The sequence below is a fragment of the Limulus polyphemus genome, unplaced genomic scaffold (genome assembly GCF_000517525.1).
Source record: "Limulus polyphemus unplaced genomic scaffold, Limulus_polyphemus-2.1.2 Scaffold477, whole genome shotgun sequence".
Taxonomy (NCBI): Eukaryota; Metazoa; Arthropoda; class Merostomata; order Xiphosura; family Limulidae; genus Limulus; species Limulus polyphemus.
In genome coordinates, this window is record NW_013666087.1 from 520,477 (window position 1) to 526,674 (window position 6,198).

The 6,198-nt window shown below is 35.4% G+C and overlaps 1 protein-coding gene across 1 annotated transcript in view; it reads left to right on the top strand.

Moving 5' to 3' along the window:
• The window catches only part of LOC106458506 (growth arrest-specific protein 1-like), a 14,186-nt gene that overhangs the window by 3,876 nt on the left and 4,112 nt on the right, over positions 1 to 6,198 (top strand). The gene's annotated exons all lie outside the window — the stretch shown is intronic.

Below are 6,198 nucleotides of genomic sequence, written 5' to 3' on the forward strand. Positions count from 1 at the left end.
AGAAACAGGGTTTCGATACCCGTGGTTGGCAAAGCACAAATAGCCCATTGTGTAGCTTTGTGCTTAAATTCAAACAAGTACACCAATATCACAATTTAAACACTTTAACATAGGAAAAAATACAATTCACTTATTGCATTATATAAATACCTTTTTAGAAAGAATTTACGTTTGTGTTTTAAATCAGGAAAATAACTTTGAACATGATGCTTATTAACATACATTACAAAACCACAACTAAGATTTAACATGACACAAAATAATTGACAAAAATTACAAAATAGACCATCTGACCTTAAACTCAAAACATACTGAATTATATATATGCAATACCTTTTACTGTTGGCCCATGTTATTTTATCGGCGCTCGTTCTTATTCTCCAAGTTTTTCTTACCACTTTTATAAACAGCCCGTGCCTCTCTCGCTAAAATTTTACAGGCAAATATTTATACGCTTCATAGGACGAGGCAGTCGCAGACAAGTATTTACGATCTCTTTGATATTGTTTATTTTACGGCTGTCAATGGGCTCTTACGTTTGCTAAGTGGGCGGATGGGATTTCAGGAAAGAAGGTTGTTTTTACAGGTTAAGCAACTCTCGCGTCCGACTGTTTCAATACGCATTTTTTTTCCTTAGTGGCTGTCTTACATACACACGGTTATAATACCTACTCGTTAAACGTATAACGGCAAATATTTGAAGATCAACTGTCAACTTAAAACGTGTTTCCAAAACTTTTCAAGCTTTCCATTCGTTCTCCAGTATCCACAGTCGCATTTCTTGTAAACATTTTTCAATTGAACATGACAGTTTCCCGAGCGACTTGGCCTAGGTGATTAATAATGTGTACAGCAATATAAATTAAGAAATGTCCAGAAACGGGTCACGATGAGTGTATGATGATAAAACCTGTTTTTTAACTTTTACCCTGGAATTTAAATGCTTTGAGATAAAGCGGCAGAAATCCACCTTAGTCAGATAATTCGTAGATCTTATGAGTAAAAACAAAGAGGGGTAAATTATAACATGTCACCCACACTAGTTCCGCCATAACCAGTGCCGATGAGGCCTTTCGTCGAATACCATAACTCATCAGGCCGGCTGGGATACGATAGATATTTCAGTTATTTAGGTGCTATATTTATCATCAATTTTCATGTTATTTCATGAACTAGATTAAGCAAGTAAATTGTAATTATTATCAATTTTATTTAAGTCATTTAGAAATCAGGTTTTAGGGTAAAGATTTATGACACATTTATGTATTTTATTTTCTTGCGCCGATTACACGTTTTTTTTATTGTTATTATTTTATTTGTATTAACATTATATGAAGATAAGCATTATCTACGTAATGGGGAAGATATAATGGTCTGAAGATGAATCATAAAAGTTTGAAGTTACTTTTATTGGAAGAAAATACACACATCGGTAAAATTCTGTATTATTTGTAGTTCAGAATATGGGAAGTTCGATTGAATGACTTGGCTATAATTGACTTAATAGTGGGCGCTTACGTGACAAACCTATCTAGTTAACTGTTTGGTAACAGATTACTGTGATGCACATTTCGGACTGAATTTCAAACAGATTCAAAAGCAGTAAAAGTTACTTTGTTTGCTTTTAGTTAAAATCCAATCATAAACGGCATTAACTTCCCTCACTGCTGTCTCAAGTTTAACCAATATAAGGTAAATTCAAACTACGGAATCAAAACCCGTACACAAACAGGTAAATTCAAACTACGGAATCAAAACCCGTACTTAAACTACGGAATCAAAACCTGTACTTAAATAATACATTCCAATGAATAGTGTTTAATGCTCAACAACCATATAATAATTTTAAAGACATGTTTAAGTGGTGTTCTGTGTTTGTTTATAACAAAGCCACATCGGGCTATCTGCTGTGCCCACCGAGGGGAATCGGACCCCTGATTTTAGCGTCTTACCGCTGTACCACAACGGTGTTCTGATTTATTAGCTTCTGCTTTCTTTAAGTTTAATTATATGACAAATTCAAACATATGTTTAAAGCCAACGTTTTTATTTTGTTATCGCTTTTTATGACCTATTAAAATTTAATCATCATATAATAAATTCAAACTTGTTTTTTTTATATAGGTGTTCTGATTCTCTAGCTTCTATTTCTTTAAAGTTTGATTATCATATGACAAATTCAAACAGATATTTAAACCATAGATTTTTTTATCGCTGTTTATAGTGTATTAAAATCAATCGTCGTTTAATAAAAGTAAACGTTTTTTTTTAAATAGGTGTTCTACTTTTCTAGCTTCTGTTTCGTTTTTATGAAGCTAACTACTTCAAACTAAATTCAGAGGTTTTTAAGTTATTTTTCCAAATCAAACATATTAAAACAAGTACAAAACACTTGTAGTTCTTTCTTGAAAAACTCTCATAAAATATAACTTTTTTTTTAAGTCACACTTTTGCTTTCGTTAGTTAAAGACGTTTGAATAGCGTCTGATTTTATTTTCTTGTACCCCATCAGTGACACAGCGGTATGTCTGCGGACTTTCAACGCTGGAATCCGGGTTTCGATACCCGTGGTGGGCAGAGCACAGATAGCTCATTGTGTGGCTTTATTACAAAGAAACAAACACATATTTTCTTGTATATACAATTAAGGTTTCAAACTGACAAAAATCTGTTTTATTTGTTCTCCAGTTGCTGTTTGATAGTACTAAGGTTTTCATTGACATGTTACCCGGAACTAATAAACACAACTGTAAAGATTATATGGATCAAAGAGCCTTCTACTGTCTAAAATAACAACTAGTCTACTAACAATAAACTTTTGGGTTGAGAGCAAGAAATATACGTTATAAAAGCATTTCGCTAATAAGTGGCGCTATTTGTGGGGACTGGCACAGCGTAAGCCTGCCAGTCCCATATCGGGGTCTTCACAAACACCAGACGTGACTAGTAGAACACTCAGCTTTCCATGCGGTGGTTCTATAGAATCTGTATAGCCTCGCGCGTATACACTGAGGAATATTTCTTTTCGCTTGTACCAAAAAAAAAAAAGAAAAAAAAACATTCTCCCTCGCTCGTTTTATTTGTTATGTTTGATGTTTTTATTATTTATAATATATTTTGTATAATGTATAAATAGTTATACTGAAGAAACTTTAAGAATACTTTAACAGTTATATTTTGCTACATAACGATCGTTAATAATAAATAAATAACATTAACAATTAAATCAAACTCTGTGTATATTACCCAAAAAATAATGTAACCTAATGACACGTTTTATGTAAGATCTTAAGATGTGAGAGGCTTAAAACGCAATGCTTACTTTATCTGTAGACTGATAATGACTCAATGATGTTTACTACCAACTGAAAAGTAATAATAATCCATCATCTGTAGACTGATAATGACTCAGTGATGTTTACTACCAACTGAAAAGTAATAATAATCCATCATCTGTAGACTGATAATGACTCAATGATGTTTACTACCAATTGAAAAGTAATAATAATCCATCCAGATTTACGTTTGATCTTCCTCAGATGATTGGAATACTTTAAACGATATTGTATAATATGAAACTACATCTTTGAAACTACGTCTGAAAGACAGACCATGTAATACGATTTACGGTGTAAGTTATCCAATGATGTGTTCAAGTTTCAATGCTATGGTTATTACAACTCAAGTAATTTTGTGACCTTTATAATAAAGCAAACTTCATTCCCCTATAGTTAACTGTTATCTAAACACTCTAATTATTATATAGTTTATTAATTAACGGATGCTTTATTAACCAAGAAGATGGTCTAAGCTATATTTACAAAAGCAACCTAATTTTCTTGTAAAATTTCACATCTCGTGTTGTTTGGATAAGTTTTAGGTATGAATACCGATACTGATATTCTTGTCTTTCATCGATGTCTGCGGACTTACATCGCTAGAAAGCGAGTTTCGATACCCGTGGTGGGCAGAGCACAGATAGCCCATTGTGCAGCTTTGTGCTTAATTTGAAACAAACAAAAGATAATGGTTTTAGGTTAATTAGCTTCATATTTGATACCTTTAAAACAAACCCGGCATTACGTACAATAATATAGCGACTGCTTAGGATGCTAAGTTCTCGGGGGTACTAGCGTGTGTAGGGATGCACCCCTAATTTCTGCCTAGAAAGCTATCGCGCCCCTGCGATAAAAGGATTGCTTTGGTGATCTTCTCCATTCTCAAATGTAGTGGGGCCCGGCATGGCCAGGTGGTTAAGGCGCTCGACTCGTAATCTGAGGGTCGCGGGTTCGAATCCCCGTCCCACCAAACATGCTCGCCCTTTTAGTCGTGCGGGTGTTATAATGTAACATTCAATCCCACTATTCTTTGTTAAAAGAGTAGCCCAAGAGTTGGCGGTAAGTGGTGATGACTAGTCTTACACTGCTAAATTAGGGACGGCTAGCGCAGATAGCCCTCGTGTAGCTTTGCTCGAAATTCAAAACAAACCAAACTCAAGTGTAGTGTCTGTACTAGTGTGACTATTTTCGATTTGAAATGTTGATAGTTTTTAGTACAATATACATATATCTTAGCATCGCTTAAAAACATCTAAAATAACTATTCGATTTACCTCATAAGTAGAAGAAGAGATTTTGTTGTAGCTTTTCATTCGACATGAAAAAACACACAAATATGACTGAAAAAATAAATAAATTCCAGAACGCTTTCGCGACCCAAACTCGCAATAAAATAGTGAGGAAATGAATTTTTCTAGATTTTTTCATTTCCCATGTTATAGTTATATAACTTGGGTTTTGAGAATTACTTTCACGAGACTACGTAAGGGCTGTCTTCGCGTAGTCTTCCCTTGATTTGAACTGACAGGCAAGAAGGAAGATAGCTATAGTTAACAGCACCACCCCCAACTCGTGGGCTACTCATGCATTCTGGGGTTTGACCGCCACGCCCCCTAGGTGCCGAGCACGTTTCCGCGACTTCAAGACGCGAACCCTAAACCGTCGGATTTTTAGTCAAGGTACATTAACCACTAAGCCATATCCAACTGAGTTGTATAAGTTAGTCAATGATGTTTTGAAGGTTTAGTGTTATTGCGACTAAAGTTGCCCCCGTCAGTGGCACAGCGGTATGTCTACGGACTTAAAACGCTAGAAACCGGGTTTCGATACCCGTGGTGGGCAGAGCACAGATAGCTCATTGTGTAGCTTTGTGCATAACTACAAACAAACAAACAAACAAGCAACTAAAGTAAGTTTCCGTCCCTCTGACTCTACTAGTAAAGCAAATCGAATTCCCCTATATCATATCTGACGTTTACAATACAGGCCAGCTGGGGGGGGGGGGCACCGCTAACGATGTAGATGACAACCGGGATCCTAAGACATAGAAATACAGACTAAACAGGCACAACGTTAAATGTAGATTTTAGTTTATATTATAGCTGATGTAGAACGAGTAACGCGTGTCTAATGTGTGTCACCTGTGAATGTGAAATTGTGTAAAAACGAACAGCTGTGTTTGCTGGAAAATCATAAACTCTGAAATGAAGGATAGCTAGTAGAGTTATTTCTCCGTTTGGGGTCGCTAGCTCCAAACTCTGATAACAAGGTGTTGGCATGGTCGTTAGATTTACTGTTGAAAGCTTCGTTGGGAAAGGAAAAAAAAAGAAATGTTGAAAAGATCAAGTCGCAGCTGTTCGCGTTAGAAAGACAAGTAATGTTTATTCTACTATGCAGCAGCGATAAAGAGGGTTTTTACTGGTGGATGATATAACATGTTAATGTGGCGGAATAAGGTATTGGTGTTTTCTCACAACTAACATAAGAATCTTGATGAAGATAAACTCTATCACTTGTACCCGAGCCTACCTTTGTTGAATATGTCAGTTTTTGTCGTTACATCCTGACAAGCCAAAAACCTTCAGTCAGCTTAAATCAACAATTTAGATGACATAAACTTCGAGTGTAATGGAAGAAAGAAATATATAAATACACCACGTTTCACCAGGTTGTCCTGTAATCTTGTAATGGACATAAGAAATAAATATATAAATACACCACGTTTCACCAGGTTGTCCTGTAATCTTGTAATGGACATAAGAAAGAAATATATAAATACACCACGTTTCACCAGGTTGTCCTGTAATCTTGTAATGGACATAAGAAAGAAATATATGAATACACCACGTTTCACCAGGTT